This window comes from Glycine max, chromosome 20, assembly GCF_000004515.6.
Source record: "Glycine max cultivar Williams 82 chromosome 20, Glycine_max_v4.0, whole genome shotgun sequence".
NCBI classification, from domain to species: domain Eukaryota; kingdom Viridiplantae; phylum Streptophyta; class Magnoliopsida; order Fabales; family Fabaceae; genus Glycine; species Glycine max.
The window spans coordinates 4,245,937-4,259,475 of record NC_038256.2 but is presented as its reverse complement, the minus strand read 5'-3'; the positions used below and the strand labels follow the sequence as shown (position 1 = coordinate 4,259,475).

The 13,539-nt window shown below is 34.2% G+C and overlaps 1 pseudogene; it reads right to left on the bottom strand.

Moving 5' to 3' along the window:
• Nucleotides 1–5,406, bottom strand: LOC106797588 (CBL-interacting serine/threonine-protein kinase 9-like; annotated as a pseudogene).
• Nucleotides 5,407–13,539: the final 8,133 nt, after the last annotated feature.

Below are 13,539 nucleotides of genomic sequence, written 5' to 3'. Positions count from 1 at the left end.
CTAAACCTTGTTGTCTTGCATGGACTTATACTCCTCATTCATTGCTTCAATCCACTTTTCTGAGTTGGAATCTTGCATGGCTTGATGGAAGTTGACTGGTTCATCTTCCATCATACCATTATTTTCCTCATGTTCCTGAAGAAATACCACATAATCATCTGGAATAGCAATTCTCCTTTCTCTTGTAGATCTCCGCAAAGGTACTGGCTCATGAAGCATAGGTTCTTGAGGATCTTGAGTTTGTTCTTCATGAACGACCAAATTATCTTGAGTGGGAGATTCAATAATAATATCTTGTAGAGGTTCCAAATTTACTTTATCAAAAGCAACTGTATGATCGGTTCTGGAATTATTATGGATTCTTCCTCTAAGATAAAGTCTCTAACCTTATTCTTCCCCCCCAAACTTAATATCCTCAAAGAATGTGGCAGTTCCCGTCTCAAAAATTGTCTTTAATTTGGGATCATAAAATTTATAGCCCTTGGATCTTTCAGAATAACCAATAAAGTAGCCGTTCACTGTTCGGGAGTCCAATCTTCTTTCATTTGGCTTATAAGGCCTTGCCTCAGCTGGACATCCCTATACATGAAAATGTTTCAGACTAGGCTTTCGCCAAACCCAAAGCTCATAAGGTGTTTTGGCAGTTGTCTTGGTTGACACTCTATTTAGAATGTAAGTTGCATTCTGTAGTGCCTCTCCCTATAGTGACTTTGGTAAGTTAGAATGACAAATAATGCTTCTTACCATATCCTTAAGAGTTCTGTTTCATTTTTCAGTCACACCATTCATGCTAGGTGACCCCGGCATGGTGTACAGTGGGATGATTCCACATTCCTCTAGGTACCTGACAAAAGGCCTTGGACGTTGTTCACCTGAACCGTAATATCTGCCATAGTATTCTCCACCACTGTCAGATCTGACACTCTTGATTCTTTTGTTAAGTTGATTTTCAACTTCAACTTTAAATGTTTTGAACACATCCAGAGATTGTGACTTTTCATGTATAAGAAACAAGTATGCATATCTAGAGTGATCGTTTATGAATGATAAAATATTGTTGACCATTCCATAAAGGTGTATGAAATGGCCCACAAATGTCCGTATGTATCAATTCCAAGACACCTATAGCTATATATACACCTAATTTCTTGCTTTTGGTCTATTTACCTTTAATGCATTCAACACAAACATAAAAGCTTGTGAAATCAATGGAATCCAAGATTCTGTTTGACACAAGTCATTCAATTATGTTCTTAGAAATGTGACCTAAGCACTTATGCCATAATGCTCCTGAGTTTGTATTATCAATTCTACATTTAGTACCACACAATTCCGCATTAAAGGATTCACCATAAGAAGCTACAATATCAAGTAAATATAGATTATCATAAGCCAAGAGTGAACCAATTCCAAGTATATATCCATCTTTCAGAATCAATTGGCTTCTGGTAGCTTAGACAACCCTTTATTGAAACACTGATGTTAGTGGTGGCACCAGAATCTAACCACCAAGTATTTCTAGGTACTGAAGCTAAATTGACATCAGAACATACCAAAGTAAGAAACATACCTTTCTTTGCACGCTAAGCATGATATTTGGTACATTTCTTCTTTACATGTCCATGCTTACTGCAAAAGAAACAGTTGTCACCTTGATTTTGTTTCTTTTGTGTTGGACCCTTAGCAACTTCATTCTTGGGCTCCTTAGTTCTTTTTCTTTTTCCCTTGTCTTTAGAGGTACTTACAACATGAGCACTTTCAGTCCTTTCTTGCTTTAGTCTTTCCTCTTCTTGCACACAGTATGAAATGAGCTCATCAAGAGACCATTTCTCCTTCTGATAGTTATAAGAGATCTTAAACTGACTAAATTGTAAAGATAGAGAAATTAGCACTAAATGAATAAGCAAGTCTTCTGATAGCTCAAGCTTTAGTGCCTTTAATTTTGAAGTACTATTTGACATTCCCATAATGTATTCCCTGACATTTCATTTCCTTTGCTTTGATACTTCATGGCATGGAAATTAAGTTTTGAAGAAGAGTAATTGTTTCCGCCTTATCGCTTTTTGCAAAATGCTTTTCAATTTCAGCAAGGATTTCTTTGGCACTAGTTATATCATCTAAAATAGTACCCCTAAAGACCTCAGGAATGTCGTGCTTAATGATCATAAGACTCATGCAATTTGAGTGATCCCACTTCTCATGAAGTTTACTCTCTGTTCAGAGGTACTGGAATCCGTAGGAGAAAGGAGTTTCTCAATCCTTAATGCAAGGTCTAGATCCATGCGGCCAAGATCCTTAATGAAAGGAGAAAGGAGTTTCTCAATCCTTAAAATTTATACCATTAAGAACCAGAACCTAATTCAGATTAGCAGAGATAGAAGCAACAACTGGAAAGATCAAAACAAATAATACAATAAGCTCACAGAATAGTCATCAATGCATTTAAATAATGGTATAACCCATCTCAAGATATCTAGTGCACAATTAATATCAAGTCTTTGGACAGTGGTATTAATTGCTAGTGATATCCATGATGTAATGTTCAAACATTGATAGTAAAAGCATATCAAATAGCAAACCCAAATTTTGATGTGATTTATCATTCACATACAAAACCTCATAATTATCACACGTTTAACGCCACAGGTGTGTATGCAAATTAGTTAAATGGTAACTTTTCTTTGGGCCAATCACCATTCATATAAATAATCACACACGTTAACATTTCTCAATGAACAATATACACATGAGAGGTCACTTTGGTGATATCTTGACTCAATTAACTCATTTAAATGCTAAACAATTAAAATGATATACCATAGCTAAATTTTGAACATTGATGCACCAAATCCAAAATTAAAATGTTTTAAGAGTAAATTATTTTAACTTTATTTATTTATTTTAAATTTTAGAAGCCCATGATTGTTATTTTAATTTACCACAACGGCCTCTAAAAGTAAGAAGAAGCACAAAGTTATATATATATATATATATCTATATATATATATATATATATATATATATATATATATATATATATATATATATATATATATATATTAACGATGCATCGTAACCTTTAAATGAGTGGTGCATTTAAATATTGTCGGAAGTTACACTTTAGTGAAAAAAGGTAAGATCAAGTAACAATATGTAAAATATCTAAATTCATTTAAAATTTAGAATATGCCAGCAGGCTGAATAAATAAAATTTCCAAAATCATACATGAATCAAGTATGGGTGGCTCTGATACCAAATTGTAGGGTATTCAATCAATCAACCTAATTTGATTCTAACAGACTATCATCAATCCTAACCGCTTTCTATCCATGTAGAGAGAAATTACTGCATAAAGATGAATAAAACCCCATTGTGTTCCCATACTCAAAATCATAATGAAAACTAAATGCGGAAGCGTATCTGGATTAACCATAATGGAATGATGAAAGGTTGATGAGAATCAAGATTGGTTTTATGATCTTCCAAATGTAGAGAGCTTTATTTTCTTCTCTAAATTTTCTCTTTTTATGGGGATAAAGAGAAAAAGAAAGCCAAAACCGTACGTTCTATCACTTCTCTACAAATGGGGACCATAACCTCTTGTATTGATAACTGCCATCAGTTATCCCAAATTTGATAATTATAATTTGACCCCTCATCAAATTATAATATCACTAATGATATCTACACAATTAGCCCTTCATGACATATATGCCTTTAATCATAATTTTATATTGATTAGACCACTTTAATATTTTGGCAAATAAAATAATGGCCCTAACTCATTCAATTGTGTAATATATATATATATATATATATATATATATATATATATATATATATATATATGTATGACCCAAAATTGCTAACAACATTAACCAATACTTATCATTTTAGAGACTACTTTAGTGTATTACTGTTCCTCCTTTACTAAAATCGATCACATAAATCAATCACATGAAAGATGGATTACTCATAATGCAGACTAATGTAGGTAATAATTGTGCCTTCCTCAATTTTTTGACATGATTTCATTTGCATGACGCTTTGAGGTAAAATAGGTTTCTCGCTTAATAGACCCTTTGCTGTATTGAGTTTAAACAAATGGAGAACAAAGCACCACTAGCTTGAAAGAATTATTATATCTCATTATCAATATTATTTTGTTAGCCAATTACCTAGAGAAATCTACTGAATTCATATCAGGCTCATAGTTAAACATAAATCAACCAAAATTTGATTCAGAAACCAAGTAGTTCACAATTTTCAAAGTGACCTTGTAATTTGATTAAAATCTTTATAATGCATAACATTTTAGCATGATGAAAGAATTCTAATCTTTATCTGCTTCTCAAACAAATTTTCATGGTTGAAGCTTTGTGACCTAGATATGAGCTCAAAGGCATTCATTGACACTAGTTTCTCTTTTCTCTCTGTCACAAGATTTTCCTACATATCAAAGAGATCAAATAAATTACACATAGAAAACAACTTCTATAGAATCTTTATTGTATTTCCAAAGTATAATAAGCAAATCTTTGCAAAGTAAATAAAAAGGATAGAAATATTGTCAAGAACACAACACCTTAGAATCATTGAAAGCAACAACACATCATCTACATTGATATGCTCTTCCATTATAAAAGTTGCTTGTTTGTATCCTTTTTTGAACCACTCATCTTCTAAGAGTTCAAGAACTTTTATCCTCAACAAAGAGCAACCCAATGTTAATGTTAATAAAACTATATTCCGATTGCAAGATACTCTTTAACCACCTAAAAGATATTGAAAGGTAATTACAGGATTAGAATCACAAAGAACATAATCAAGACAAAAGGGGGAAAAATACTACCTCCATCCCAATATGTAAGATCATTTTCTAAAAAAATTGTTGTCCCTTTCTATAACACTTCATTCAAATTGTTTCATGCATTATTGTTTGACCCAAATACTTAGAATTGGAAAAAATAATTAGTAGCACATTAATTAATTAGGTAGAAATTAAGTAATTAGATGAAAAGAATGAGATAAGTCCTAAAAAATCAAGGTAATTTTGAAAAAGAATACAAATTATTAATAAATTTAAAGTTACTAATTAAATTAACTAACTTTTTTTATTCTGTGAATTAATTAAGAGTCTTATATATAAGACTAAGAAGAAAGAATTTAGTCCTGAACTCACTGTCAGAGAGTTTGGATTAAGAATACGCTTCGATAGTTTCTTTGCCTCTGGAGAAAACCATGATGGACATGTAAATTGGGCCCTACCAATCTAAAAAGTATGTTCAGATTTAGACATATAGCAACTTTTCTTTCATTCTTCTCATGGATTATATTATGAAATTACTTACTTTTTTGTACAATGCCGCATGATTTGGCTCATCAAAGGGAAAATACCCAACCATAAGCATAAAGAGGATGACTCCACATGACCAGATATTAGATGTAGAACCAACATAGCCTCTATTGTGGCACCCTCTACCCCGACATACATATACTTAAGAAAAACATATAAAAATTCATAATTTAATTAAATCAATTTTATTCAAATCACTTAAACAAATTCACATGGGTAAAATGGTCACATTCACTTCACTGTTAGCATATAAAATTTATTAAAGGACCCAACAGTTGTGTGATTGTGCGATTCATAACTCACAACTCAATGCACACAATATCTCAATACACGTGTGATCTCACAATTTAACATATACTCAACTTGTCACTTACACATAGTTCATCACACTTCCATAATCCCAAGATAACATGTTATCACGCCTCATGCATTATATACATGTCACACAATAATAATATTAATATGTTATGTTCATACGATTAAACCCCTAAAAAAATTTCACATAATCATATCAAAATCATAGGTAAAAAACATGAAAACACCAAGAGCACTCAATTTTATCAACCAATTCATATCAGTGCATCAATTGTCCTGTCAAACCCAATAATCTCATAATTATAATCATAAAGGAAGAATCATAATACAGTAAACATCTAAAAATAAATCCCAATTTGATCCTCTAAGGATCCCTACACATGTTTATTCTAATCTCAATTGTGATAAACTCATCTCTTACTTCTAAGCGGGCTTACATGTGTAGTCTGGTAGTGATAGCAGTGTCTGTAGCAGTTTCCTAAGACTCCTTAAGCTTTTCCTCTATTTGTTTTATTAGGATTTCCAAGCGTTAGAGCGAAGGAGAAGAGATTGGAGCCTACATCTCACTATTTTTGTGCGAGGAATATTTCTCTCTCCACAGACATTATTTCATAAATTCCAACGGCAAGGATGTGCGAAAATGAGTTTTGAACCCGATGTTTAAAGTTCACAATGATCCAACGATTAACGAGCTCAAGATCATAGTTTTAATAAGACAAGTTTGAGTGTATACGAAGAAAAGATAACTACGTGCGAGGGACATTTCTCTCGCTGTAGACATTATTTCAAAAATCCCAATGGTGAGGATGTTCTAAAATGAGTTACAAACCTGGTGTTCAAATTGCAGGATGATCCAACAGTTGACGTGTTCGGAATACTAGTTTTATTGGGATAATTTTGAGTGCATGCGCGAAAAAGAGAGGATTTTGGGAGAGGGGAATGGAAAAACGAATTTGAAAGAAGAGAGAGTGTAAAAAGGTATCATAAATGTAAAAAAATGACCTAAAATGTGTCTATTTATACCTAGGGTATTCTTAGCCTATTATTTACTCTATTTTTTCTTTATTTTATTATTTTATAAAAACGAATTCTAATTTACTTTCTATCAAATGAATAAATAAAACATCCTTTTTATTTTCTAAGAACATGTATTTATTTTATTTACCTTAAAACCATTATTTTAATTAATAAAAATATTTCTCCTTATTTATTTAATTACAAAAATCTCATTATTTTCGTAAAACTCTATTTATTTTTAAATAAAAATATTTTTAATTTATTTTTATAAAAAATTGGGTTTTACATCTATCATTAAGCACCTAACACAAATTGCACACCACATTACATTAACTTTAATTTTAGGGACAAATCTAGTCCTTAATCTGATCCAAAAAATATAAAGTAGGTACCTCAGGAGCAACATAATTTGGAGTTCCACTAGCAGTGTGGAGAAGTACATCCTCTTGCAATGAATAAGTAATAATTGAAGAATGAAAACAAGGTCCTAATTTCATGCAAACGAAAGCAAATATTAGATAGCTTAGACATTAGAAGGAATTCCATTATGTCGGTAACAACTAGCAACAAATAGGGGATGCTTTCAAGTTTCAATACTTATAGTTTCTCATGGCCAAATTAGAAGAAATTCATAACACACATATGCATAAGCTAATTGTATGGCAGATATATGTGTATATACATATATAATCTTACTTGTTATGCATATGTACTCAATCCAAAATCTATAACTCTTCTGAGCCTTGACCAAAAAATTGTGAGAGCCTTTTCACTACAATTTGTCTTCCATCTAGTAGAATTCCCTGATAAAAGTTTGTGCTAAATTAGAACATAGATAAATATGACACAAGTAGAGAATCAGTATATTATAAATTTCAAATCATTAATACCTTGTAAACAGGCATGTCTACATTCAATGTTTTGAAAAGTTATTAGTACTATGTAGAAATGTAATTAATGGAATTGTAGGCAGGTCTCCATTCAATGTTTCCTCATCGAGCATCATCTCATCTACAAAAACATGTTCCTGAGTTCATATTTCTCATGTCTATAGCCTTGAAACATACCAAGATTTAACGCTCTCAATCTAAAGTCAAAACCAAGTAGCACTATCACTACTACAGAAGGCGGATTCTACATCGGTTAATTGAGGCATACTACGTTGGTTAAGACCCGTCATCATCTCCGACGTTGTCGAAAGTGTTTTCGTTATCAACGACGGTTACGTAGGACCGTCTTAGAATGCCATTGGATTCTAAGGCGGTCACGTGAACGCTCCCGCCTTAGAATGCAACGCTGTCTATGACGGTTCTGGCCACGTGACCGCCTTAGATGCCAATGCATTCTAAGACGGTCATGATATGAACCATCGTAGAATGTTTTTTTTTTGGATTTTTTATTTACTTTCACATTTACAGTAATTCAGACCGCACACACGCATTTTTAATGCCATCTAACTAGGGAGCTATCTATGATCTATCAGAATATAATATGGACAGATACAGTAATTGAAATTGTTGAGTACAGGTCATCCAACTTAAAATATTTGATGGGCCTGTCCACTGACTATCAGATACCCATGTTGAATCAGATACCCATGGTGAAGCCTCCAATACCAACTTTCACTGTCAAATAATGAATTATTTAAAAGAATGAATATTCAAGATATCAATTACTATTTACTTCTATTCATAGATTGGATGCTTCAAGAATACTCAGCCAAGAGTTATATGTGAAATGTACATAGTAATAAATTAGAGTTTGATCAGTTTTTTTTTCCTGTTGGATATGAAGAAAAAATCATCCTAAATACAAAAATGATCAGTTTTTGAGGTCTAATTATTAATTTATTATTAGCAAAGTTTTGAGTTGCTGAAAGTACCATCAGCTGGCATGGCTCCGATGACAACAAGTTAGCAATGTGTGCTGCTGAGGTATCTAAACCCTCCCAATCATCTGGACCATCTTCTGAAAGTTCTCCCATATCAAACCTTAATGAATAATTTGATGAATAATACACAATAAGCTAGTTAGACTTTTTCTTATGACTGAAAAAGTTTTTGGTTAGATAGTGATGATTTAATTTAAAAAGAGTAGGTGCAAAGAATGTTTTGACATACATGCAGTGTAGGGAAAACCACCAAGTATCGCCACAGGACGGGTAGGAGCAGTAGGGAAAATCCATTTTATCTGCATTATATCATATTGTTTTTTGAGAAACTTATCATGTTATGGAATCCCAAAGGTATGATAGTTATGGAGTGAGAATAGTAGCCTAGATAAGCAATTAAGTCAATCTCAAACTCATTGAAGATATAAAATTCTAACATTTGGAAGTGGCAAGGATTTTTGGAGTTGAGATAAGCTGCAACAAAACAAATCACAAAATCATATAATCTAGTCTAGAGCCAGTAAATCTGATATCAATTAGGAACCAGTAGTTTCCTACATAAATATTGTGTTCAATAAAGTACTAAACCATGCATTGAAATGCTCAAACTTGATGGCATTTTCTGTGACCACACTAAACACTGTAAAGAACATCACCAGAAGTTACCATCTTTTATTCATATAATATATTATTCTATCTAAAGTCATGTATAGTCGTTCATTTGTTAGAGAGACAAGTGAGTTTGTGGTCCCCCAGTTGAGAATTTAGTATATGCTTTTCCCAAACAGAAAGAAGTTCAATACTGAACATTTAACATAAGGAGTCAGGACAAACCAATTATGGATCCCACTGAATACTTGATATTTTTTGTCATAAAAGTTTCATCATTCAACATAATGAGGTTAGACACAGAGAACAAGAATAGGACAATAGGAGTTTTGTCTCGTGCTACAACTCCTAGATAACTATGAAACTTCTCTTTATGAGGGCTTGATCCTCTACCAGTGGCTGGATTGACATTAATTGTAGGCCATGGCTGATCCAAGCTTTGCGTAGTCAACCTTTGTAGCCGAGTGGATTGTCTAGTCTTCGTAGACGTACCATCGGAAGGAATATCTGAATGTAGAGGTGAGGAGGGGGGTGTCATCATGACTATACACAACTGAAACAAATAAAATTAGCACAAAATGTCAGTAATATAAACATAAATGTCATCATGATCATAAATTTATGACAACATAAACTTCAACATGTCAGTTATATAAACATAAATGTCAGTTAAACAAACAAATAAAATGTACATTAAGTTGAGTACAATACAAGTACATAAATATTATGAAATTATGCAATAGGTCATATACATTACCAGTAAGTTGATAAGCAGTTACATATGATTATTCTCCCATAAACCTTCATGATGATCATTTCAAGTTGCATGTACAACATCATCCTGATCTGTGCCATTTATGATGGGCATTTGTTGACAGAAGGGTGGCATGTCACTGACATCAACTGATGAAGCATCACTACAGTCATTGATGGAAAATTTTCTCCTTTGTAGAACCACTGACCATCTCGAGTCGGACGGATCTTGGACATAAAACACTTGTCTAGCTTGTACTGCCATGATGAATGGGTCGTCAATGTAACCACGCTTTTGGAGGTCTACTAGAGTAAAGCCCAATTTTTCTTGGCGTACTCCTGTATTGCTATTAACCCATTGATAGTTGAACACAAACACTCTAAATTTACAGTAATCAAGCTCCCAAATATCTACAATGACTCCATAGTAAGGCATGGACGCGTGAATCAGATTATTATCAGAAACACTACTAAAGTGATCAGGCTGAGCATCAACACTAACCCCACTGTTCTGCATGGTACTTTTTGCATCCCGTGACTTTGTGTAGAAAGAAAAGCCATTGATATCATATCCCTACCAGGTGGGAACATTTAGATTTGAACCAATAGCTAGCAATCTGAGCGTCTTCGAAGCACTGTGATCAGCAGATATGGTCTGCCTAAACCAGTTAATGAAAGTTCTATTGTGTTCTTGCAACAACCTTATCTTGTTGAATTTAGGGTGGGTATCTGAGACATGCTGTTTGTGACGATCTATGTACGGGAGGACCTCTACTGTGTTGTTTAGTACATATAGATGAGCTTGGGACAACTGATGCCAATCCGTCGTTACAACATTAAATCCTCGTGTACCCCTACCTTGAGTCGTGGAGTCATGATGGCTTTGAGGAATCTCGACTGGTGATGCATTATTCATATACTCAGAGCAAAACTCAATTGCTTCTTCAGCAACGTATCTTTCCATAATGCTTGCTTCTGGTTGATACTGATTCTTTGTATATCCTTTTAACACCTTCATGTACCACTCAATCGGATACATCCAACGTAAATAAACAGGGCCACACAACTGAATCTCGCGAGCCAGATGAACAATTAAGTGAATCATGATGTCAAAAAATGAGGGGGGGGGGGAAATACATCTCCAATTCATAAAGGATAATCGAAGCTTCATTCTCCAAATTATCCAATTGTGATGGGTCAATAACCTTGTTACAGATAACATTAAAAAAAAAACACAACCGAGTGATGGCAATTTTAACTTTTTCAGGCATGATTCCACGAACGACCACTGGTAAAAGTTGTTGCATTAATACGTGACAATCATGAGATTTGAGGCCAATCAATTTCAAATCCTTAATTGACACAAGACTCTTGATATTTGAAGAGTATCCTTGTGGAACTTTCACATTTAGTAGACAATGACAAAAACTTTTTTTCTCTGTCGTTGACATTGTGTGACATGTTGGGGGCAAATATGTTCGATCACCACATGAAACTGGATGTAGTTGCTCTCGTATACCCAAGCGAACCAAATCTTGACGACATTTCAAACTGTCTTTTGTCTTGCCTTTAATGTTAAGAAGGGTGTTGTTAGTCGTCATTACGACTAACTTTTGTATAGAAAAGTGTTATAAAATGTTTTTCATTCCCTAATTTATGGTTCTTTTAGTAGATTTGTACATATTTTTAGGTTTAATTTAGTTTTGTTAAGTAGAAATGCCCAACTTTGTGAATTTAATGTGTTTCAACTCCAATTTCAGGTAAAAAGGATGAAATTTGTGAAGGCTAGCAGACGGTGTCTCGCTAAGCGAGGCTTGTGTGCTTAGCGAGAGTCATGAGCTAAGCGAGGCACTCAGCCTGCTTAGCGAGTTGGGAGAATTTGGAGGAGAATCTGAAAAGCATCTACGCGCTCAGCACATCATCAGCTTGCTCAGCGAGACGTTTGTCTCTTCCTGCACTAAGCGTGCCCAGCTCGCTCAACGGATGTTCACTTATTCGCGCTAAGTGCGAAAATGGCGCTAAGCGCACCTTCGAGGTTAGAAAGCCCTTTTTATGCCTGAAATGAAGAGAAAAGAGGGCTTGGCGGAGAATAGAGAAAAATAGAGAATAGAGGCGCAGAACAGAGCAAGGGAGCAAAAACCTTAGCTTTTAGGTAGATTCTAGGTTTTTGAGTGATTTTTTGGTCCGTAGAGGTGGAGGAGACATCCTCCCCACTGTGTATCTATGAATTGCTCTCAAACCCCTTCTTCTGCTTGTAAAAGGTGCTTCCTTGTGATGGAAGGCTAAACCCATTGTTGGGGAATTCTGCTGAGTACTTGATGTAAACTCTTACCCTATCTATTTGAAGTTGTTTTATGTGTTCATTGTTTCTATCTGTACTTTATTATCGCATGTTTGTGGCTTGATCACCCATTTGTATGCGTTGTTAGGAGCTTTAACATTGGAAAATGTATTGCATCCTTAGAATTGGATAGGACAGGGCTAAATTATCGTATGTCTGGACACGAAGTGCGGTAATTTAGTTTTTATTATGTTGTAGTCGTAACGCTGTTCGGTTAGGCTAAGTTCAACAAGAGACATCTGAGAATGAAGCTTAATTTGAATTAGTCCAAACTCACGAGACATCAGTGTTTGGTATTTTAGTTCTCAGCATAGAACACAGAAATAACCTTAAATAGAGAAATACTTTTAATTGCATCAAGTATCTCGGTAGGAGGACCCAATGCTTTTACATATATGTTTTCACATCCACTTGCTCATATTCACTGTTTTCAATTAGAATAGAAATCACTTTTTTTTAATTCACGATAATCAATTCTTTGCACAAATGTCTGCCTATTGAATGATGTTTTGCCAAATAAAACAAGTTTCATGAGTTCGATATTCGGTTCTTACCGTTTTAATATTACTTGCATGACTCGGTACACTTGCCGATTAGATTTCGCATCACCAATTTTAACAAGTAGTACGGGGGCAAAACAAGTTTTTGGCGCCGTTGCTGGGGAACTTCTTTTGATTTGGAAAGTTTAGTTCAATTGGTAGGCATTGATTCTTTATTCTTTGATTGTTTGTTAGTGTGAATATTTAGTTAGTTTTTAACAACTGTTTTCTTTTTTATTGGTTAACTGCTATTTCTGTTAGTGTTTTGTATGCGTAGATCCTTTATAGGTGAATTGGTCCCATTAGATTTGGAAATTGAAGCAGCTTGCAGAAGAAACAATGCAGAGAGGAGGAGAAAACTTTTACAGGACTGAACAGTAGCTTCCATCCTTGAAGATGCTCAAAATTCTAAGTCATCATCTTCAAATTATCCATCAATAAGGGAATCCACCACTGCAGTGCCTGAAGCCAACATTATGGTTGAAGAGCAACCAATGAGGGTGACCCTTGAAGATTATTCTAGCACCGCTGTGCCACAATTCTTTACAAGCATTGCAAGGCCAGAGGTGCAGGCCCACAATATCACATATCCACATTCTTTGATTTAGTTGATACAAGGAAATTTGTTCCATGGTCTACCCAATGAAGACCCATATGCACACTTGGCAACATATATTGAGATATGCAACACTATTAAAATTACCGATGTGCCAAAAG